General features: G+C 52.2%; 1 protein-coding gene across 3 annotated transcripts in view; it reads left to right on the top strand.

Annotated features, from left to right (window-relative positions):
• hivep2a (HIVEP zinc finger 2a) overlaps positions 1-24148 on the top strand; it is a 73606-nt gene that overhangs the window by 27503 nt on the left and 21955 nt on the right. For 2 of the 3 annotated variants that reach the window (XM_035421030.1, XM_035421031.1), the window contains exon 3: positions 23528-23670. The gene's annotated coding sequence lies outside the window, so the exon portion shown is untranslated. Of the gene's footprint in view, positions 1-1412; positions 1694-23527; positions 23671-24148 lie in introns of those variants that run through there. The other variant, XM_035421032.1, reaches the window with a different exon arrangement.

Here is a 24148-nt window from a genome sequence, read left to right as displayed (position 1 = left end):
GGATGAATTATTTATGTTTGGAACATGTTGCTGAGACAAAAGAACATCAGTGGATGGCAGGGGCTGGTCGGACCTCCACGCTGCTGCAGGTCAAACAGATGGCAGCCTCATCACAAGCAGCCCATCAGTGGGTTTCCAGTGGCATTTAGCAGCCAATAGGGGGGCGGGTGAAATGCCTGGACCGTGGGGTATTCTGGGACAGCCTAATACGGTGAATGAAATTTAAAAAAAAAAAAGAAAAATCCCCCGATGGATGTTCTGGTCCCAGACTCTTGTCAGCAGCGGAGGTCGTGGCAGGTCACGCATTTTTAGGTCATCTAAATGGGATTCTTCGATAAGGGAAAAATGACTATCCGGGGCTGATAATAGATTCGTATGTTCTTCCTGCAAGGCTGCGTGAGTATTATAAACCGATTCACCACGGTAACGGGAGTCTTGAATACCTGGGTTCGATTGTGTCTTTCAGAATGGCGAGCGTCTTTGTCGTGATTGTCTGCCGTGAACTGCATTCTTCTCCTGGCTGCTTTGTTGCTGTGAGAGATGTTCGGTGACTTGGCATTCCGCTCAGTTTTTGGCGGGAAACAGCTGTTTATAAAAAATGAAAAAAAAGCTTAACGGTTTCATTCAGTTTAACATACAAAATCTTGCACCAGGGAATTCGCTGATAAACGTGACACGCGGCCCTTTAAAAAAAAACCCAAAAAAATAATCTTGTTACCCTCCGGTCTTGTTTGTGCGTGCGCTCGCCGGTTGTTCAGCAGGCTGACAGTAAACGCATTAGCATAAACCCAAATTAATATTCGCTGCAGCGACGGTCGCATTTTAAGCTGCGTACCTGCGGCACGCCGGGGCCTCTTGCGGGAGCCTGCCTGGACTGCGGGCGAAGGCTGCCCCCCCACCCCCCCCCCCGATGCGACTTTCCGCACGCTTACCGCGCAGCGACCGCACGCTGAGATAGCGGACCGCCGATTAGACGACCGGGGGTCCGGGATGGTGCATTTCAGAGAGATTTCGCTAATATTCTCTGGTGTGCTATTTATAGACGACTGAGGAGGGGGGGGAGGAAGGGGGGTTGGGGTTGGGGGGGGGCAATGTTTTGTTATGGCACCCCCCCCGGGAGAATCCTCAGGTCACGGGCGGTGAGCCGTCGTTCCCTGCCGGACCGAGATCGGAAGGGCGTCCGAGACTGAGGGAGTATCCGCGTGGCGATACGACGAGATTCCTCTCGCCTGTCTGCCTTTCACTTGACCCCTCTATTTGTGGTCACGTCTGCACAGGGAAAATGTAAACTTAACTTTAAGGGGGTGGGGGGATTGGGGGAAGTGGGGAAGTGGTGGTGGGGGGGGGGAGGAAAACCCTGCACTGCCACCAAAGAGACTGCAGTGCGTTCGCTGCCTGCTCCGGGCTGCTGTAAGTGTCTCTAAATGTAGTCTGTTGTATAATCCCTCTAGGGGCCCTATTGCTATTTTTGTTCCTGGATATGCGTCACGACTGGGTATTTTCTCTGGTGACTAGCTTACATCAGTAGGTCTCCTAACATACGCTCTATCAGCGAGTGGCTTCTGATTGACGGGAGTTTCGTCCTGCTGTTTGGCTCTGCTGCTGATCTCAGAGGATGGACAGTGGGAATTTCGGCTGAGGGGAACGCAGCGAGTGACCGCGGATGAGGGTCGGGGGGCGCTGGTAACTGCAGGTTAGTACACGGACGCTTTCTTTTTCGCTCCCCCCCCCCTTCTCTCCTTCCCCTCTCGGCGTTGTTGCTGAAAGGTTATTTCCTCGTCACTCTGTTTGTAAACTGACTGCGGGGCACGGCTGGCCGTCCGTCAGCGTCAGCGGGGAGAGGGGGAGGGGGGGAGACGGCGGCCGGGGCTTCCCGTGCGGGTCGGAGCGACGTGCCGCCGCCGCCGCGCTCTTCGTGCGGCTCCGGTTCTCGGAGCGGTTCCCCTCTTCCTCCGGCGCTCTGCCCCGGGGGCTCGGTCCCGCTCTCTCTCCGCTCCGCCGAGCCGCCTGCCCAGCCCTGCCGGGCGTTTCCGTAGCGGCGGATAAGACGGGAAACCGTGGCATTACCCGCTACCGTGTCCCCCCCCCCCCCTCCCCGAGCAGGTGGCCCCTGTCGCGGTGGAGCGGCCGGCGGGTAGTTCGCGTAGCGGTGCGCTGCGGAGCCGCGGTAGGGCAGCCCCCGCCGCCGCCGCGCTCCCTCCAGCGTCAGCCGGGCCGGGCGTTTCGGGAGCTTTGTTGTGTCTGCGCTCCCCGGCGTGCGAGACACTTCTGCAGGAAGCCTGCTGGCTCCTCGCCTCGGTCAAACCGGATTAGACAGGGTTCCTATTTCCCTAAAATTTATGGAGGGACACCCCTGCACTCTCCCGCACCCCCCCCCCCCCTCCCCTCCCCTCCCCTCCCTACCACTACCACCACTACTCAGCCTTCTCTGACAGGAGCCCCACTGCATATTTGAAATAACATTACCTTGCACCCCAGGGAGAGAGAGAGAGAGGGAGAGAGAGAGAGAGAGAGAGGGAGAGAGGCTGTTTAATGAGACTGCTGTGTGTTGTTTCGGGTTTCACCCTGCGCCGTCGCTCTGGAATAACTTGTTGTTTGAAGGAAGGTCCCGTTGATAAGGCCGGGGAAATCTCTGCAGGCTGCGGCCCCTCGCGCTCCGCGCGCATCGGCGGCCTCCGGTTCAAAGGTGCGCGTTGTTTCCGAGAAGCTTATCGCGCTGCCGCTACGCATTTATAATTCCCCCCCCCCCCACTGCCCCCCTCCCACCAGCACCCCTCCGCCAGTCTCGCTAGGGAACCCGGGACTGAGATTAGGACGACCTTGAAATGTGCTCCCTGAGCTCAGACTTTTATCACCTACCTACCCCCCCTTTCCCCTCTCCGCCCCCCCCCCCCCCCCCCCCACCACACACCGGCTGGGCCAGCCGGCTGAACAGACCCTTTTTATTTACTTTCTATTTCTTCTCCCTCTGCCTTTGGAGAGAGGGCTGTAATACCCCTCTGTCTGATAGCGGTGGAATGAGGGCTTGTTTCCATGCCAAGTGTGCTGAACCGTTTTCCATTCACAAATTCTCAGACGATTTATAATGTATGTGCTGTCGCTCCTCGCCCGGGCTTTCGTGCGCTTCGGACGCTTCCTCTCGGCCGCCTGGTGGGCTAGCCGCCCCCCCCTCGCTGGCCTTTCCGCGGAGGCCCTCTGCTCCTCTGCGAAAAAGCAAAGCTGGAAACAGAGGGTTTGTTGTTACCTCGGTTCTTGTCCACGAGGGTACGTGTGTGTAAGCGAGTTGGCGCTTGGTGTAAATGCACTCATGAGGTCTGGTCTTCCTGCTGTTTGGCTCTTCCCCTTGGGTCACAGAAAAGGCCTCTGCTCACTTGTGGCCCCTGCACATTTGTGTCCCCTAAACACACTTGTGTCCCCTGCACACTTGTGGCCCATAAACACACTTTTGGCCCCTGCACACTTGTGGCCTCTAAACACACTTGTGTCCCCTGCACACTTGTGGCCAGGTTGACATAACGGGCTGGTGGTGGGGGAACTCGAATGGCTGTCCTGGAGACTTATAGTCCTTAAAGTTATGCTGCAATGGCATGCAGTGGCTGGCTTCGTTAATGGCGGTATAGTTACAGCGGAGTTGCCTCCTGCTTCATCAGTTTCAGCGGGTCTGGTGGTAATTGTGAGCAGGTTTGGATGCTGCATTCTTTATTTGTTGTCTTCTGTTTTCTGTTATTTGATTCCTATGTTTGGGTGAGTGTGTGCGTGTGCATGTGTGTTTGCGTCTTCCTGCCTGTCTGTTATTTTGTTTCTCCTGTTGTAAGAAACCGTTCCATACTTCTCTGTTCCCCCATGTTGTTAACGGGGTTTACAGTAAGGGCTGTGAAAACTGCAGATTTTGGAGGGCCCCCTCTCATCCCCCCCTCCTCCTGGGTCCTGTTGGGGAAGTTCTGTGTGTTTGTCTGATGCTCTGCGATGTGTTCCTCCTCCGTGCCAATCACAGTTACCTCACCTCGCAAACGTTCGAGCCGAACGGTCCCTCGCAGGGAGGGATTACTGGCTGCGATTTTTTTTGAGCTGTCACGGTCCGGTTCTCCCGTCGAAATCTCCACCGGCGTGACTGCTGATTCATTTCTCCTCCTCCTCCTCCTCCTCCTCCTCCTTCTTCTCCTTCTTTTTTTCCCCCTTCTCCCTCCTCCGTTGGACCTCTGGGACGCTATCCTGCAGGGTAAGCAGAAAATTCCACTCGTAAAAAAAAAAAAAAAAGCGGGAACGGAGAGCCAAAGAAAGCGAAAGCGTTCTGTTAAAAACAGCGCTCCTAACATCCAGGTGGCCGAGGCAGTCCTGGTCACCTGGGACGCCGTTTCTGTCATCGCCCCTGCTGAAGCGCGCTCGCTCGCGGGTGGGTGGCTGTCGCGGCCCCTGATTTCGGGGCTCGGGTCTGTTCTCGCCGAGGGCGTTACGTCGGCTCCTGGTGGCGCTGGCGTTTCCCGGCAGCGTCTTCCTGATGGTGGAGCGTATGCGTTCTGACTGGGTGTTCGGTGTTTGTGCCAGCCTCACACTGCCCCTGTTATTCCCAGAAACAGGCCTGGCTGCTGGTTGTGAGGACGGGAACAGTCAACTCACAGGAAGGTGTCATACACCATTTCCACCTCCCTCCCCCTCTCCCTCCCCCTCCCTGGCGGTATGATTAGGCTCCTGTGATCTCTAACTACGCACACCTGCCTTTATAGACCGCGCCAAAGGAGCGTCGCCTCAAAGTGGGCGCGCTTTGAAGAATAATTGATATGAAGCATCGTGAGATCGTGGTTACCGAAGCCGGCGCATGCAGAAGTTAAAATGGCAGCACGGCAGATCAGACCCAGCTGAACGCAGCGTGTCCTCACAATGTTACCGGAATGTCCTGTCAGTGTTATAACATTGACTCGACATGGCAGCAGCTTTGTGAGGACATCTTGTGTTAGCTTGTGTAGCTACTCTATCAATTCAGTTCAATTGAATATCACGGTGTGCAGTGAGGCAAGTGAGGTCCCCTTCAGGAAAAGGTTGGGTCCCACCTGTGCTCTGGAAGGCCGGGGCCAGGTGCACAGGTGCCAGAGGGTATCCCAGCATGCCCGGTTCGCGCTCGGCCGCACGGTCCCTCTCTCCGCTCTCTCTGTTCCCGCGCTCCGCGCTCCCGCAGGGCTCCGTAGGCCTAAGCCCTCGCCGCCTTCTGTTCGACGGGCGCCGGTGCCAGCGCCCTGGCAGGAGGAGGCCCTGGCAGCTGGCTCACGCCTAGCGTGGGCTCGGCTGCCCGTGCCTCCTCCTCCTCCTCCTCCGCAGCAGGTAGCCGCGCGCTAAGCTGGCTCTGTCTGTTCTGTCAGAGGAGGAACAGGCCTCCTGTTCTCAGCGGACACGTCAGAGCCTGTGAGAGAGAGAGAGAGAGAGAGAGAGAGGGAAAGAGGGAAAGAGTCTTCTCGCTCGCCCTTCTGTCAGGAACGTACTGTTCCAGAGGAAACCTTAGGATGAGCGTGGGCTATATTTCCAATCGGTTCCGGTTCCATTCCACCTTTCCAGGGCCAAACGTGGATGTGTTTTTCTGACCAAAACGGCAGGAAATGGAAGATAAAATACCAGACAGAGTGAATATAAATGAAGGTCTCTGGTCCAGACCGCGTTCTTCCGAATTGACATTAGACGCTCTCTGTCCCTCTTCCACGTGAGGTAGAGGATGAGGCCGCGTTCTCGACGCCTGCGGGCGTCCCGCGCGCAGTCTCTCCAGGCGTAGCGGCGCGGGGCGACGGCCCAGATCCAGGTTGGAAGTTCCATCCCTTTTTTGGCGGGCGAGCCTGACGCGGGAGCGCTCGTTCGTCACCGGGCTTGGCCGGGGAGGCCTCCTCTCTCTCTCTCCCCGGAGTCCGCGGTCATTAATAATTCCGACCTGCCAGGCGAGGCAGCGGCAGGGGCAGGGCCGCCGGTTGCCAGCGCCGGCGCCGCCGAGGCCCGCCGCCAGGCCCGAGCGAGCACGGAAAACCGGACAGGAAGCGGAGCACCGGGCGCCGGGCCCGAAAAGCGCCGGGCCTGGGGTGGCCCGCCTCGCTGGCAGATGGGCGATTGGCGCTGGACGTGACGCAGCCGGGGCGGTGGGGGGGGGGTTGGGGGTGGGCTCTGACGTGGTTCAGGTTGACGAAGGCCAGACCTGCGTGGGGTTTTCGTTCCACCTGTCCCCCCCCCTTCCCCCCAACCCCACCCCCCTTCTAATCCCCCCCCCCCCCTCCACCCAGCACCCGTCCCTGAGCCGGCCTCTTTCCACACGGATCCCAAATCCGCATGAGCGGGGGGACAGACTTTGCTTTGCAGACAGCAGGGAGGGGGTTTATATGTGGTGAAAGCTATTCCTGCCCTAAATCAAGTGTGGCTCTCTGGCAGTGCTCACACCAGCGCTCCATGTGCCCTGAATTTACCTCTCGCGTCCCGTCCCAATGGCTCAGCATGGGCCGGGATCCGTCGCCGTCTTTAAAAAAGCTGCATTGTTTGGCTGTACAGAGCACTCCTGTCTGCGGCATCCAAAATTGAGGGAGTGAGCTGCGGAAAGAGGGTGCATCGCTCACATGTTTATGGAGAGGCCGGGAGGCACTGGAACCTTGGACAAACAGAGGCGATACCGTGTGAATAATGAGAGAGAGAGGGAGAGGGAGAGAGAGAGGCAGAGGGAGAGAGGGAGAGAGGGGGAGAGAGGTTGAGAGAGTAAGAGGGAGAGGAAGATAGTGAGAGGGAGAGAGGGATGGAGAGAGAGAAGGAGAGAGAGGGAGAGAATGAGAGGGAAATAGAGGGAGGTAGAGGGATAGAGAGAGAGGAGAGGGAGAGAGAGAGGGAGCGAGGGAGAAAGTGAGAGGGAGGCAAAGAGGGGTAGAGAGAAAGATGGAGAGGGAGAGGGAGGGGGGGAGAGAGAGTGAAGGAGAGGAAGAGTGAGAGGGAGAGGAACATGGAGGGAGGGAGAGGGATAGAAAGAGAGAGCAAAGGAGAGGGAGCTTAAGAGGGGACAGAGAGAGAAAGAAGGAGAGGGAGAGGGAGAGAGAGAGAGGGAATGGGGGAAAAAAAGCCTTGAACAGAGAGACAGCTGCAGCATCAGTGAGGCAGGCGTGAACGCTGTGCTGGATGGGGGGATATTTTTAGTGCAGTGGGCCATTATGAGTACGAGCTGCTGGCCACGCTCCGCAGCCGTGGAGCTGGGCTGCTCAGACACGAGCGAGGAATGTGCGCTGGCCAATGGAGAGGCTCAGACACGAGCGAGGAATGTGCGCTGGCCAATGGAGAGGCTCAGACACGAGCGAGGAATGTGCGCTGGCCAATGGAGAGACAACAAAGGTGCTGCACTGCCGAGACTCTGTGCATGATGGTCCCAGAACTCCACGCAGTGACACGGGTTGGGGAATGGAGCAGGTTTGGGGAGGCGGGGGGGGGGGGGGGGGGGGATTGGGGGGGGGGAGAGGAATGGGGGATGCTTCCAAAGACCGTCACCTGCATGTAGACCTGTGGAAAATGCCTGAAATGTTTTAACCCTTAACCCTGTAAGATGTGACATCACAAATCTCTACTCGTGATTGAAAGCAATGAGTTCTAGAACACTGACTTAGAATTTTGAAAAAAAACCTCATCTTCAAAGGGTTAATTTTTTAGAAAACAAATGTAAGTATCCTGCAAATTCTGGCCAGTTTTTAAGTTGACATATATTTCCAACGATATTCCGACCTCATTTCGACTCAGATGTACTGTAAGTAAGTATAAAGTGATTTCAAAGTTGAACTTTTTTTTGGATTCACTTTTTGTGCTGGAAGGACAAAGAGTCTGTATTGCCCATTCCAGGGATAATACATATTATTCCAGTGTTACTGAGGCAACACTGACTCTTTTCCCTGCGTAAGCACCTAAATACAGGAGGATGTGATACTTGGGCTGGGAAGCACTATTTTGTATTTCGTTTTTCTGTTTTGGTCTGTCACCATTGGTTACTGCTGAATGACATAAGTTCCTACGTCAGAAACCCATGCATTTTGGCAAGCACGGAAATTCTGCGATTTGTTAACGATTTATTAAATGTCGATGCTGTGTGTTGGGTAGAGAGTGCTGAGGTAGTCCTGGTGGAATCACAGATGCAGGACCTGGAGAATCTAGGAGCGATGTGGGAGTTCCATTTTCTGCTCTCTTCCTGCTCAGGAAAAAAAAAAAAGTGAACTGGTTTCCGGAGGCTGCTAGTTGTGTCGCTTTTATTCGTGTTTACTTAATATTTTTTAAAAAAGAAACGCAACACGCGTTACGGAATTCACGACATTTGATATTTCTCGACCTCGGGCCTCCCGTGTCTTTGCGGTGCCGCGGCAGCCGAACGCCGGAGACGCTAAATTCTCGAGACGTCTGCCCGGAGAGACGCCGTGTTTGCGCGAGAATCCGAGACGGAACGTAGCGGCGTTCCTTTAGGTGCCGCCGAAGTGCGATGATGTGCTGTCGACAGTTTTTGGTCAGCGGCTGTGTGTGGGTTTAGGATGACGAGCCGCTCTAAAGAATCCACGAGTGGTCTGCCAGGAAGCCGAGCCTACAAAACGCTGTCTGGGCCTGACTTCCCTTCCATGAAACACTCAGTAAATAAACAGCGATGTGTCACCTGCAAGGATACTACCGCGGCACTGGGCACACACGCACGATACACACACGTACTGTACACGCACATGTATGCACAGATGGCTTATGGAAACACACATGTACACATAAACACAGACACCCACACACACACACACACACATACACAAACACGCACACACATAAAAAACTGACCAACATACGCTTACACACACACACTCACGCACACACGCACAAGCACACACACATACACAAACACGCACACACATAAAAACTGACCAACATACACTTACACAAACACACACACACAAACACACACACACACACACGCGCGCGCTCTCTCCCTCCCAGCCTTCCCCTCGAGGTCCTCCGGCAGATGTTGGGCATTCGTGCCGGGCCCGGGGAGCGGGAGGAATGTGGCAACCTCGTAACGCACCTCCGATTTTCCGCTCCCGCTGCGTACACATCCCATTATCAATTTTATACGAAAGTCGGAAATTCCTTTAAAGACGCGGGGCTCTGGCCCCCCGAGGGACTTTCAGCCCGAGCGGTTCTGCATTCCTGCCGGCTGTGAGTCTCGGGTCTGGAAAGAGGCCCTCTGTCCAGACGTCTGAAGGTGGCCCCTCCACGGCCACTTCAACTGTAATATAAAAAAAAAAAAAACTGCTTATTCGGTATGCTCCAGCCAGTTTATATCACCCACCGCCCCCCCCCCCCCCCCCCCTTTTCGAAGTCTGCTGGTGGTGTTTGCAGCTCAAGGTGAAATGTCACCTTGAAAGATAAATGCGTGTGTTTTCGCGGGGGAAGAAAAGACCCCGCCCACTCCGGCTTTTTGAGGTGGCTGTTAAAATTGATTTGTGGTTTTATTCTCTATATTTTACTATTTATGTCAGTTGGTGGTGCGTAAAAAAAAAAAAAAAAAAACTAGGCCAAATGAAAAATACAAAATTTAATTTCTGAGAAATATCTCTTCAGAATGGTTAAAAGCCCAGAGGAAACTGTATATTATTTTGGAGTGTTATTTGAGGATGTGTTTTGGACCGTTTGCAGCATGAACAGAATGTTCTTTACCAAGAAGGGATGTGGAAACCGCAACAATGGACATTCAATTATACCGCTGCTCTTGGTCTTGGCTGTGATGGATGGCCTTTCTGTGGCCGTCCCAGGAAACCGGCTTAAATCACTACCTGTAATGGAGAACTTGCGATGCAGACGGTGCTCCACGCAGACTGACGGTATTGCCCCTCGCTAAAGTGATATGGGGTAGAACGAACACTGACCCCCAGCAGTACATTTGATTACCGAAAATCTACAGTGCGTGCAGATCAACTACAGGTCATTTTTTAAAAAAAACAGTTACTTTTAAAATACAGTGGTGCTGTATGTTTGCATCGTAAAACAAAAAAAAGTGCTTGCAATTCAGATTCTTAGAGGTCCAGATACACGCCGTGGATCTTAAACCAAACTACGAAGTCAGTGCAGGGGTTCCCAGAGTTTCCTGGCGTTCCTGGGAAGTTCCTCGTCTCCAGACGCGCTAGCGGGAATCTCGCCGCTTCCATATTAACCGGGGGACAGTTCGGCCGTACAGATTTGGCTCCCACGCTGGTGCCAGTGTAATAGGACCCCTTTGGGACTTTAAGGACCGGGGCTTGTTGCGCTGCTGGTTCCCTGAAAGGGGGCTTAGTCACACCTAGCGGGAGGCGTCCATGCACTGTGGTTACAGGCCCTCCCTGTCTCAGTGCCTCGGCTGCAAGCAAGGGCCAGAGATTCCACATCCAGACAGCGGGGAAAAGGCTGGCTGCATACTTTCCCCTCTTCCATCTTGGGGATAAAAACAGCTCAGGCGCACTTGATTATGTGCTTTGTTTATTTGTTGATATATCCCCTCCACCCCCACCCCCACCCCCCTACAAATTTGACCCCTATTTATTCACTCTTCCATACACGAGCACACACACACATGCATATTTATACAGACAGGGACAGACAGACACACATGCATATGCACTCAGATGTGCGCACACACAGTTGTGCTCTTGCACACACACACACACATGCACGCACACACACACACACTCCGTGGATGATGAGAAGGCTCTTGATGGGAGGCAGTGGTGACTCCAGTCTCCCTGGGGACGGTGGTCTGCGGAGTCTCTGTGTCGCTGTGAGACAGCAGCTGCTGTCATTACGTAAGCGCTGTCAGACCGCATCTCCTCACTCCTCAGCACCGCTGAACGGACACCGAGCCGAGCGCCCGCTTGTCTGTTTGTGTGGATCCTTTTTTAACCCTTTGAAGAGTAGGTTTTTTGGAACGTTTTTTCAGTCAAAAGTCAGTGTTCTAGAACTCCGTTGCTTTCAATTACCCAGTAGCGATTGTTACATCAGCATTAGAATGTTCAGTTAAGAACATTCGGATGCTGTTATGCCTGATTCGCGTTGCTTAGCAGACGAGGTGACAGCCGTGGGACAGGATGCTTGGGCCAAGGCTTTCCTGGTTGGTAGCGAGCGCTACTGTGTCACTTGATATGCTAATACATTTTTTTGAAGGAGATTTGAGTCTGCCATCCCTATGTATTTTTAGAAGGGGGAAAGCCAAGACTGTTACTGACAGTGACGGAATCACAGTACAGAAAGTACCATAGTGAGGAAAGTAATCCCTGGCCGCCCCTGGGGGGGGGGGGATTCATTAAATGGTTGAGATGGCCCTGCTGACTGCACCACACAGCACCTCCGACTTCATATTTAAATGCGCTTACTGGATTCAGTCAGAATTTCTAACATTTTGATTGAAATTTTCATAAAAAAAAAAAAAAATGAAATAGTTTTATTGCTTCACAATTCCATAAGGTTCGGCTATTGGAATTAGCTGTCGGTTATCTTTCTTCCAGTGCCTGTTAACAGGAGCCCACAGTAGCGTTTGGCGTTCGTTTCACAGAGTAACCCGTTCGGTTTGCGCTCTGTGATTCGGCGGTACCCCAGGCCTCTCGCTCAGCCCGCCGTGAAATCCGCCTGGGCCGGTGACGGGGGCGGCCGGAGAACACCTGCACTGGCGTCTGGCGGAGGAAGCGGGCCCTTCCACACAGGGCCTCGTTTGTGCGGCCGCCGTCCCGAGCTCGTTAATCGGATGGGGGGGGGGGGCGTTTATAATTGGGCTTCAAATCTGTTTTCCTTCCTACCAGCCCTTCTTGCTGCACATGTTTCGGAGCGCTCGGGAGGAGAGCTGGCAGCTAACCCCCCCCCCCCCCCCCCCGGCTCGAAAAAAAAAAAAGCAGCGTGGAAGAAGTGTCTCATGGGAAACCGGGGCGGGAAATATTACGCGGCGCACCGGGGCTGCGGGGTTCGTCGTCACGAGACGGAAAAAACAATTATCCGGCGTGTTCTTCAATAAGCTTCTTGAGGAGTTTTATCTGCTTAGCTTAAGAGAGAAAAACAAACGGAATTATCTGAGCCGTCGGTGCGTGCGGTCTCTCTCTCCTGCGATCGGCGTCGTCTCTGAGCTGAAAGTCGCGTGCTGGCCACCTCAAAGGGCCTTTCTTAACGAGCTTTTCCACAGAACGGATTCCACCTGTTATGACAGACGTGGAAAAAGGAAAAAGAGTCACTTCATTTTCCCCTTTCCTTGGCAGGGGCTAAGTGACGGCTCATGACTTGGAAAAATCCGTTTCAAAGGGAATGAAAGACAGAAAGAAACAAGATAAAAAAACAACAACAACAAAGAAAAAACACCATCAGGGTTTGTGCCGTTCGCCTCTGTTCCATGGGTAATCTCTGGTCATAGCAAAGGCTTTGGCCCAGCTCCTCTCTGTGTCAGGGAGCGTGTTGTTGTTGCTGAGTGAACTGGGGTGGAATTTGAGTCACTTTCCTCCAGTGGAACTGTGCGTTTCCGTCTGCCAGTCGGTGTTTGCTGACGCCCCCTGGGCCCCGTGTCTCGTGCTCTCTGCTCTGGTCCAGGAAACCCCGGGCTTGTCCTGGGAGGTGTTAGCGACGAGCCCCCCCTTCGCTTCACAAACATGAATGAAACTCGTTTTTTTCCCTCCCTTTTTCCCCCTGCTATCTCTCCTCAGAGGGGAAAAGTGAGCGGGTCCCTCGCCGGTCCCTCGCTCTTGATTGGCTCCCCCGGGCGCCGCTGCCTTTGCGCTCGACGGCGACACGGGGCGGCGGCGCCTCCCGTGACCACTTCCTTGACGCCCGGCTCCGCGTTGCTAGCGCGCCGCGATGTGCGTGGAGGAGCGCCGTTGCCGGTGGATACGTTGCCGGGGGGAGTGAAAATCACATTACGGCAACGATCGGCAGTCTACCGAGGCCCCGTTTGCTTTTCATTGAAGAGTAGCGCTCGATTCATTGCTCTCGAGAGCATAATAACATTTCTCATGGCCTTTCTGGCGCGAGTGTTTCCACGGAGTCACAATACCCCGCTCGTGGTGATATAGAAATCGTCCTTCGCCACCATTTTTTTTTTTTTCTCCGCTCCCCGAAGACCCGAGAGGCGAGATGCGTTTAGATAAAGAGACAGAAGGGCTTCGTTGCCGCCCGCGGCTTTCATTCTCGAAATAACATGCATATCGGAGGAAGCTTCCCGCGTACTGACGCAGCTGGTTTTTGTAGCAGTTGAGCTGCAGTGATGAGATTAACGTTTCTGGAATTCTCTTCTGTTTCCTGTTTCAGTCTTTCTAGGGAAAATAAAGGTGATGAAACCATTAATCTTATTTAGTCACTGGAAACAATAAAAAAAATAGTGAAGTGGTCCTAATTGGGTGTTTGATAACTTTTCAACTTTTTCACTAAATTAAATAATAATTTGAGAACGGTGTATTGTGTTCACTCAGTTTCCCTTTGTCTAAAGATCTGAAACTATTCAGTGTAATACATGCAATAATGAGGAAATCAGGATGGGGTAAATCATTTTTCACAGCACTGTGTATGCTGTAGTTGTAGTAAATGTTCACATGTGAGGAACTGTGAAACTGTGAAAATTTTGGTTGTATTTGCCTCAGTTTTCATTGCAGCTCCACAGTGATGTATTATATTTACATATAATTGCTTGCTTTGTGGGGCACCAAAATCATTTTTGTGGGTAGTACCATGACTTTGGGATGGTAAACTGTGTAACTCATTCTCATATCTCATAAGTTCATAAAAAGAGTAGCTTTTTTTAAAGACTTCAATTACCCCTTTACTAAGCACTTCTCATAATCTAAGCAAAGCACATAGCACATTGGGAAGCCATGTGCTATGTGAAATGTGAATACAATTTAGTGTAATAATCAATGTAAATCATTTGAGGTTAACAAACAGAAATACAGAAAGCAAGTTAAATACGAATAGAATGACCACGCTGAGCACAGGCTTTGAAATGCTGCTTTGAAAGGACATTTATGCTGGTTTTTGTTTTTCTGTGTCTGGAAGGGAGTCTTCATTAGCTGCCTCTCACAGCTGTGGTAGCCACCCCCCCCCCCCATCACATCAGTCTGGGACGAGTGAAAACCCTCTTCTCTTTTTGACAGATCCCAGGAGGCGGTGGCCATAAGCAAATTACACACATTGGTCCAAAATTACGAAAATATGTTTAGGGTGGTCAGGTTGTTTTCATGCTTTTCCATAAAGAAGATTTTTATTTCCTTATTTGGTCATACGGTCGCCATGGAGCCGTGCGTGTCGCCGTGCTGTGTTTGAAAGGAGCCACGGTTACGGAGTGCGCCGCACATGCTCGTTCTGGAACAGCCGACATCCGCTGCAGCTTACGAAAGTGTGACCTGGCCCACTGCAGGCCCTTATCCGTCTGTGTGACCCCAGCGGGATTGTGGGGGTCTGTGTGAGGTTCGCGACACCCCGCCTCTTCCCTCCGCACCTTGGAGCGGGGGGGGTGGGTGGGGGGTGGTGTCCTGGGTGCTGCAGGGGAACGGCGCACGCCCTCTTGATACTATAACCTCAGGCCTTCTCCTTGCTTCAAAAACAGGGCAGCTCCGATCCCGCTCCTAACTGCGCTTGGATGTTAGCGGGCGGAGCGGCCGGCGTTGAGTGCGCGCAGGAGGCCCTGATCCCGCTAAGCGCGGCGGCTGACCCCTATGTTCCACCGCCGGTCCCAGACGTCATCCCGGGCCTGGATACAGTCCTCCCCTCCTCTCACAGTCTACCGTGCAGTGGAAGCCCAAAAGGGGGGAGGCAGACTCTGCTGTAATGATGTCACTCTACAGGGCCCTGGGACAGCCAAACAACATCTACGGTTCAACAGTTCAGTCTGAACCGGTTTGAACCGGAACGCTCCTGCGTGGCTGTTGCGCGATTTCACGTAAGGTGTCGAGGGTCTGATGTAATAGCTTCTCTAAACGGTACGGTACGGTCAAACGGAACCTTCTGGATCCAGAACTGAGACGCCCGGTCGCTGAGACGACACTGCTGGCCAGCGGGGTCTCATAGCGCTGGACTGTTTTTTTTTTTTTTTACCGCTAAATACTGTACAGCCGCTCCCATGGTTCTTATCGATGAGCAAAACAGAAAGTGGCTCTCACCTCGTCTGTTTTGCCCTTTGACCCAGAGGGAGGCTGTAAACGCGCGGTTGCATCAGTTCGCGCTGCGGCAGGGAACTGGGGAATACAGCAACGGAGAAACCCCCGAGGGCTACGGTGTGCCGTGTTTGTGCCCGTCATAAACTCAGGGCGAACCACGAATAAGAAATTCTTATCTTTTTTATGCTGTGCGACTCGCAGAGCAGTAAAGATCACTCAGATTTATTTATTTCGTTATGAATATCTGGAGCCGCGCGGCTGTTCATTTCAGCCTTTCGGCTTCGGGTCTGTCGTTTGTTTGCTTATGCGCAGCGCCGCATAGTTGGACGATAAGGATGATGTAATATCTACGTCCTCAAATTCTCGTCCGCGAAAAAAAAAAATTATTTTAATTTACTTAGAAAAAGGGTGTTGTTCAGTCAGGAGAACTCCCTGTGTTTGTAATGTATGTTGTTAGGTGTGAGGTTATTAAACACGGTACAGCACAATGGCTTGGAGTCGGTCCAGCTCTTTTGACTAAGCCGTTCCTTTCGAGTGGATGAGCGGCATTAAGATGGCCGTTGCATTTCCAGTTATTTGGGTGAGATTAAGGGTGGCACATGTAATTAATACGGCCCGTGTCAGCGCGGCACCTGCGTGAATAGGCCAGCGCATACCTGCGCTCCCTATCGTGACCGTATGGCGTCACCGAAAACAATAAGAGTTCCCCCTCCCGCGCTCTCCCGAGACCAGTGCGCGGCGGCGGCGGCGGCGGCTAACCTCGTTTCACCCTCTCCCGCGCGGCGCTTTTATCGACGGTGCCCAGCGGAAGGGGGTGTGGGGGGGGTGGTGGTGGTTGGGGGCGGCGTGTCGAGAGGGCAGTGTGCCGTAGGGCGGCCCGCGCTGTTTCAGGGGTCAGGGGGCAGGCCGGAGCCAGCGGCGCGCGTTCCCGTGGAGGCAGAGTCACAGGTTTGGCTTTGTGCGCTAATTCCAGGGCCGGCTTCATTTACAGTGGAGTTTTTAAAAAATAAAAGCACATGATATTTGCAAATTGATGCCCTCGCTGGTCGCCGCTCTTCTCTGAATGGGGTGTTTATAAGCCTAGGTTGTCTGCGGCCCCAGCAGTTCCACCCACCCCGCCACCCCCCAACTCCCCCCGCTGTCAATCGATACGTTTCCAGAGGGACGTTATGAAAACAGGAGAATGTAGTGGTGCCTTGGAGGGGGAGGTGGTGGGGGGGGGTGGTGGGAGGGTGTCATACAGGACCTGGTATGTGTTGTTGTTATTCTGCCTGACCCTCACAATTACCCAAACCATAAAGCTTCCATTTCCAGCCTGCAGGACTGCGCTTTAGAGCACCAGAAATCCCGCTCGAGCGCCTCACTGCTTTTTAAAATCCCCCCCCCCCCCCCGAAAAAGCTGCACAGAATGTGGAGGGATGTGTGTGTGTGTGTGTGTGAGAGTGTGTGCGCGAGTGTGTGAGTGAGAGAGAGAGAGAGAGAGAGAGAGAGGGAGAGAGAGCGGTGGAAGCTGAGCAGGCTGGCCTTGATTGGTTTCGCAGTCTGACTCAGAGCTCGTTGGGTTGTGTAAGGCGAGACTCGCTGCACTATCGCCGCTCTGGAGCCCCTGTTTTTCTGGAAGAAGAAGTGGGAGAGACAGACAGAGGGAGAGTGGGAGGACGGCACACTGCCCCGCGCAAACCCGGCTGAACTCCGCGACCCCTCTGTCCCAAACCACATCGCCCCCCCCCCCCCCCCCCACCCCCACCCCCTCCCCTGCCCCCCCCCCCCCCCGCCAACCCGCTGTGAGAGGCAGCAGGGAGAGGCGGCGGGAGAACTTCGCGACCCGTTGCCATGGTTATTACTCTGCCATTCCGTTTCCGGCGGCGGTCCGGGGGATGCCAGTCGCAGGCCGTGCCCGAGGAAGACGACACCGGCAGAGGAGGGACGAGGAAATGATACTGATTATCTCAGGCCCGAAGCGCCCGGCGCTGGAATGACACTACCAGAATACCGTGTGATTAACGGCCATTAACCGGTCATGCGGTTGCTATTTGTTTCTCCCAGAATCCTGTTTCCCAAACGCAGCCCTACGTAGTGTGCACCTGCTGTACAGTACACATTACGCACCGACTGTTTCCTCAATCCCCCCCCCCCCCACACCCACCCACCTCCCACCCCACCCCCCTTCCCGCCCGTCAAATGGGTTATTTATAAATAAACATGGAAAGTCTGAGGAAAGAACAGGCTTGGCGGGACCGGCGGGATAATCGCTGCTTTGTTTCAGAAGGCACGCGGGGAGAAGAGCGCGCGCCTCACTTCCTCCTATTTTTTGCGCTCGTGGGAAAAAGGGAGGTCCCCCGGGGGCCCGCCGGTCACATGACCCGACGTCGCGAGGCGAGGGCAGAAGCAGCTGCTCCCCTGGCTTCTCCTCTCCTCTCCCCCCGCAAAAAAAAAAAAAAAAAAAAAAAACATCCCGTGACGGCGGTGTGGAGATCCAAGGCTGGCCGGGGCTGTTCTTCGCATCTGCCCCCCCCCAACCCCGCGTCGAGCGCCCCGTTCCAGGTCTGCTCCGGAGTCATGTCTGGGTCGGGTCTCTGAAGATCTCCCCGGCCCATTGTTTTAAAAGGTGTGCGAGAAGAGGCACGTCTCTCTCTCTCTCTCGCTCTCTCTTTTTGTTCTCCTCCGTATATCGAATGAAATATTAGGATAATTCAAATAAAATGTGGCAGGCCCCAGTCAGGAAATCCACTCAGGCGATTTCCCGTCACTGGCGAAAGGGGTAACACGACTCTCGACCCGTCGGGGGAACAGTCACCAACAAAACAATAAAAAAAAAACGCTGGATTGCTGATGTCATGACCGCAGCTATTCACTGGATTCCACACTGATGGGCTCATCTGTCAGCACTGCTCTTTCCATTAAGCGCTCCGAAGTGTGTGTGCGTGCGTGTGTGTGTGTGTGCGTGCGCGTGTGTGTGTGTGTGTGTGTGAGAGCGAGGTGGGGTGCGCTCCAGCCAGTACAGCTGGGGAATGGGGGGAGCAACAGGCTTCTCTGATCTATTTGTTTGTCGCTAAAACATCCGAAGATGAAGCGAATGGCTTCTTTTTTTCTTTTTTGCTCTGGATAATTTATCGGAAACCGCCAAAAATCTTTCCCCCTCTCCCCCTTTGTCGATTGCATCATTTTTCAAAATGTGCTATTCGGTTTCCTTCCATAAATTTTTTAAGCCTCCCCATTAAATGTAAGGTAATTGCATTGTCTTTATATGCAGCCCGAAGCCAAGGGGCTAATTAAAGCAGAGGCGTTAAAAAAAAGGCGAGGAGTTTAGGCGTATTTATTAAGTAGACTCATATTAATTATGTAAGACTTTTGAAATGAGAAATATTTTATAGAAGGCGAATGTTCCGGTACCACACCAGCTCAAGGCTGCTGTCGACGTCCGCCCAGAGTCGGGGGGATGGATGGCAGCAAGGTGGCTTCCTTTTTTGGGGGGGGGGGGGGGGGTCTTTACGCGGGCACCTCTCAGGCCGCCTCTGACACGAGGACCCGCCCGGAGCCGAGCCGGGCGCTTAGTTTCCCGCCACTAACTTAATCGGGCCGCTTTTCGTGGCGGGCTGTTCACGGCGGCCAGTTCGTGGGGGGGGGGTGGGGTGGGCGGCGGGCTGGGGGGGGGTGGGCGAACACGCGTGTAGGAGAGCTGAACGCGGCCGGGCGGCAGGGTGAGGGAGGGGGAAGGGGCCCGCCTCTCGCCCGGGCCGGCGAAAGTGGCGAGCGCCGAGCAGGTGCGTCTGACAGGGGCTGTCGTCTGTTCCCATGGTTTCCTGCCCGGCACGGGAGCGGGGTGTCGGCCGCTGACGGACCAGCTGGCCCGAGGCGCTCTTGCGGCGTGATACATTTCGCTTCCTCCGCCACTTCAAATGATCTCGCTAACTTTCCTTTATTACCTACCATGAAATTTTCATTACCTGGATAGTGTGGACCTGGAGATACGGGCCTACTGCCTGTCTTCAGTGGGTCCAGTCTTAAAGCAGAGGACAGAACAAACATAGCGTACACTATTTCTTCTACTGCACATAATACACTGCGCATTCAAACTAACAATCCGAATAGCAGAGACCTGGAGTGCGATATATTCGCTAACTTCCTGTAATATTGTTGTGCTGCAGTCTATTTTACAGTAATATAAATATGCGTGTACACATCATTTGTGTTGTCATGGCAATACTTATGTAATCCAGTGGAAAATCCAGGCTTTCTCCATTCCTCAGTAAGTCTTTCCACTCCTTTAACTGAAGTAATTGATCATTTCCTCGGTAACAAAACAGAAAACTGTTAGTGTTTAGACAGAGCTTGCCTTTGTGGTGCATTCACATGAGAACGCACTGGGAAGCCTAGGTAAAAAGCATGACAGGATTTTCCCTTCTGTGGTATTTCTCCATAAAAATACTACTGTGGCACATGGTGCATATTTGACTGAAATGCATTCAGTAGTGTGTGGAATAATAAGACTTACTGTGCAATCATGTAAGTAGGGAGGCAGTGATTATGGTCTAGACATGATATACTAGCTGTGGTTAAAGTATATAAATTATTGGCACTTTCATATATTGCAAGCCTCAACCAGAAACGCAATGTAATTATCTAATGTAAAATGCTTATTGTGATTTATTGCACATAAAATTCATGTTGTGACTAATAAGTTGATTTATACAAACCGAGAAATGCCATTTTATATTTTCAGAATGCATTTTGATTTACATACTGAATTATTCCCCTGGCCTACACTAGTCATGGTCAGTCTCTACTTGTGCTACAGAGCTTAGCAGGTTCTCCATGGAGATTCTCCAGTGATGGCTAAAAAAAAATGCAGAATATTATTTGCTGAGGACCGTGGTTATCGTCAGCATGCTTAATCACAGTGTGATTTCAGGCTAATAATAACCCTCTTCCCTCATGAGCAAAACTGCACTCTCCACAACGAACGACCACTCACGTCACTGGCTCTGGCTGCCCGTACAACAGCCTGTCATAAGCTGCTGTAAAAATAAAAAGCATCTTCTCCCCCCCCCCCCCCCCCCCTCCAAAAAAAAAGTCCACCTCAGATGTTCTTGAGTGCTTGGATGATATGCAGCATTCATGATTTATTGTAGAGGTTGTTTGTGTGGTTGTTGTGCTCTGTCTAACAGAGCCCAGGTTGCGTATACTGTAAGGTCTGTTGAAGGTGAAGTATTGTCCAGATACTCCCACTATCCCATCCCTGTAAAGCACAGATGAATGGAGGAACTCTTCCTTATTTTGCATCGATTCATTATTGTTTTCTCCCCAACAATCGCCGTTAACACTGAATGCTCGTCCTCCGGGTTTCTGCAGAGCTGGAACAATGAGGTGGCTTCAGAGAGCGAAGACTTAAATGTTCATGTTTAACTCTGGGGATTTGTCTCTCAGTTCAGCAGTTCCTGACATTCTAAAAGAAAACAAACAAACGAGCAAACAAAAAAATCACACAGTGAAGCTTTTTCATCCTTGCACCCCGTGCAGCACCCGGCAAGTGCACATGCGTGACTGAACAGCAGGAAAACGGCAAAGTATTTCTGAACCTCAGATATGCCACATATCACAAAGAAATGGTCTGAGGAGCACTGGACTGTCAGCACGGTGTTGCTATTTCCATGCCATTAGGGTGATTATTATTTATATCATTAGGGTGAATTTTCTTAAAACACAATATCCTGTGCAGCAACAGTGGATCTGTACTCAGGAATAGGCACCCCATCTTGCTGATGAGTTATTAAACCAAGGACCTAACTCACTGTGGTCATTAAAGATCCCATAGCACTTATCACAAGGAGGAGGGGGGGGGGGGGGGGGCGCGCGGGGGGGGTTGGGTGGAGGAGGTTCCCTGGTGCCCTGGCCAAATTCCAAATCGGGCTCTGTACAAATCTGCCCATCTGATCTTCCCATAATTGACTAAATAACTCTGTCCCTCTCCACCTTGGCCAGTGTGTGGTTGGTACTGGATGCAAAAATGCAATTGGTGCACAGTGGTAGCAGCTCACATAACAAAAAACATTTTGAGATCCACAAAATGTATAAATTCCATTATTATTATTATTAATAATAATAATAATAATAATAATAATAATAATAATAATAATAATAAATAAATAAATAATTTTTAAAAATTACAGCTTCCTTTGAAATGTACTTTATCATGCATGTACTGTATGTTCAAAATATTTTCAAAATGATTAGATTAAATTTGTTTTGAACATCCTTCTCATGCCTTTTGTTCACATTTTATTATCATTTTTTTTTTACATTCAGTTAGATGAATCCATTTTAAAAAGAGGGATAATAGCCCTTAGAAAGGTCTGGAATAAACAGGTTTTCAGGGACCGTTTTCCTGGCTGTGTGTTGGGAATTGCTGCCACAGCAACCGGGTTCGGTTCTGGTTCGATGCGGGTTTGGTTTGGGTTCGGTGCGGGTTTGTTGAGGGTTCGGTTTGGATTCGGTGTGGGTTCGGTTCTGGTTCGATGCGGGTTTGGTGCAGGTTTGATTTGGGTTTGGTTCGGGTTTGGTTTGGGTTTGGTACAGGTTTGATTTGGGTTTGGTGCGGGTTTGGTTTGGGTTTAGTGCGGGTTTGGTTTGGGTTTGGTTTGGGTTTGGTTTGGGTTCGGTGCGGGTTCGGTTCGGGTTCAGTTCGGGTTCGGTTCACTGCGCGCAGCGTTCCCCACCCCGGCTCTTCTGGCAGGCGGGCAGACAGGCGGACAGGCGGACGGACGGGCAAGGCGAGAACGCCAGAGAGCAGGGAAGACACATGGACAGGCAGCATGCTCTGGGGATCCTTATGTAACATATCCTCAGCAGCACTCAACTGCGCGTCGAATCAGAATGCCTGTCTGCTCCGTGCTCTTTATAGACGCTGCCGCCAAGCGACGGCTGCACCCCCCCCCCCCCCCCCACTCCCTCCCCCCCCGCGATACAGCACCTGTCATTGGGTAGAAAAACTCGCAAACTTGCCACGAGGGGACTATCTTTACACTTTTCTGAAAGAGATGCAGATGAATCATCGAGAGCGGTCTAAGTGCCTCGTGCGAATGGGTCTTCACGCCAGTTATTTTGGTGTTTTTTAAAAATAATTCTGATCAATAATACATTGGCACTTCTCTCTCTAGCCTCTCTCTAATTAGTCAAGTTTGCATAATATTGGTATTTTTGTTGTGCTATGGATTGTGAACAAGGGAGAAAGCTTTATTTTTCCCAGAATCAAAAGGAAATATTTGCCTTAACTGGTCGGTATTAACGGGCACCGGTGGCACGGTGGAGAGCGGAGTCTTCGTGCGCAAGGCGAGGAGAGAGGAGAGGTTCTTTGCTTGTGTTTTAGCGGCCCAGGGCCCGTGGGTTTCTGCTAATTTAATTTCTCCGAATTTGTCAGCACGGAGAGATTTATGGATTGCCCGTAGTTTGTCATCGGAACTTTCTCGGAATGATTAAAGAAATCTTTTTGCGAGATTATCAGCCGACCTAATTATAATTAGGTCTCGTCCTTTTGCAGGATGATAAGATTTGTATAATTTGTCAAAAGCTGTCATCGAAAAGCAGAGCATCCATCTGACCTAGTGTAGGGGAGGGCGAGTCGGAAGGCACCCGCTTTGAATCCCGGATCTGTTGCAACCGGCGAGCCCTTTGTGTACCTTTTTCTTTGGGAAAGAGGAACACGAGGATGCCAACATTCCTCAAACAGTTTTTCGCAACACAGCAGGTGCCCTTCCACCCTGACTCAGACGAAGAACAAAGCAACACATTTTCCACGCTGGACAATCAAAATTTGAATGAGTCATATATGTTAAACAGAAAAGCAAAAAGATTTTTTAGAGTTAGCAGACTCAGTGAACCCCAGTGTCTACTGTTGCTTCTCAACCTATACTATACCCTCACTGGAGCGTCAGAAAGCACAAGAAAGCTCTCCCATTTTCTCCAGAATTCAGAGGGTGAAATCGGCAGCACCAGGAACCATTACAGGTGGTGTGGACATACCCACAATGCATTGCTCGTGGAACAAAGGAGCATAGGCTGGGTTCCTTTGAATTGTGGTTTCTGGTGGTGACCTGTGGCTTTTCATCGCTTTCAATGGTCACATTGAACATTATGTAACGCTGTAGTTTTTTGCCTGACGGTGCACCGATGAGGCACTGCCCTCCTTGGAAATGCTCCGCTGTATTACCTTTTTGTCGAGTCAGATCGCTTTTGCAAAGGTCTGTTTCGGCAGATGTCGCTTCTCCAGGTCTGTCAGGCAGACATTGCAGGTGGGGCCGGTTCTCCTGCCTGCTGGCTCATGAAAACGATTTTCTATCGCAAGGCTTTAATCGACTGAGGACAGGAGTCCTGCTCCTTCTCTTACTTACACGCTCTATCCTTGCTTTTCTCCACAGTGGTCTGCATTGTCTCAGAGGTCTGGCCGAGGAGTCTTTCTGATCGCTGATTGGTGCGTCTCACCGCACGCCCCCGGAAAGGCCGTGAAGACCCGCGCCTGTCAACAAACTCCCCGAGGAATCGAGCCTGGCAGATCGTGCCGGTAAGTTCGCGCAGACGCAACGACCACCGGACCTCAAGGGGGCGCTGCTCTCAGCGTCACTCACACATGCGTGGCAGCGAAGCGCAAGTAGCGGGCGGAACGCGTGCTGAGGGGGATCACACCCGCCGGCGGCTATATTTTTAGCTCTGTGGTGGCAGATTGCAGATAAAGGTCACAGCTGATAACATCTCGCGTTGGTTGGTTGTGGTGCGCCCAAACATTCCTACGTATTCGCAATAGATACCTTTCACATAAATTGTCTGTTGTCTTAGGCGTGGGTGGGTTTGTTCCTATTTAGCAGGTTTTGGTTTGGTCAGCTCTTTGTAGAGTGCTGCGCTGGTTTATTTTTTTCTTGCTGTTGCACCTCTAGCTAGCTTCCGTCACAGGCATCAGTGCACGCCTTCGCTTTGTAATGCCTCTGTTCCTCCGGAGATATGCTGATACAGGAGATTTTCATATCGTTACTCAGGGACAGCGC

Source organism: Anguilla anguilla, chromosome 6 (assembly GCF_013347855.1).
Source record: "Anguilla anguilla isolate fAngAng1 chromosome 6, fAngAng1.pri, whole genome shotgun sequence".
NCBI lineage: Eukaryota > Metazoa > Chordata > Actinopteri > Anguilliformes > Anguillidae > Anguilla > Anguilla anguilla.
The sequence above is the reverse complement of the archived record's forward strand: the minus strand, read 5'-3'. Positions and strand labels throughout refer to the sequence as shown.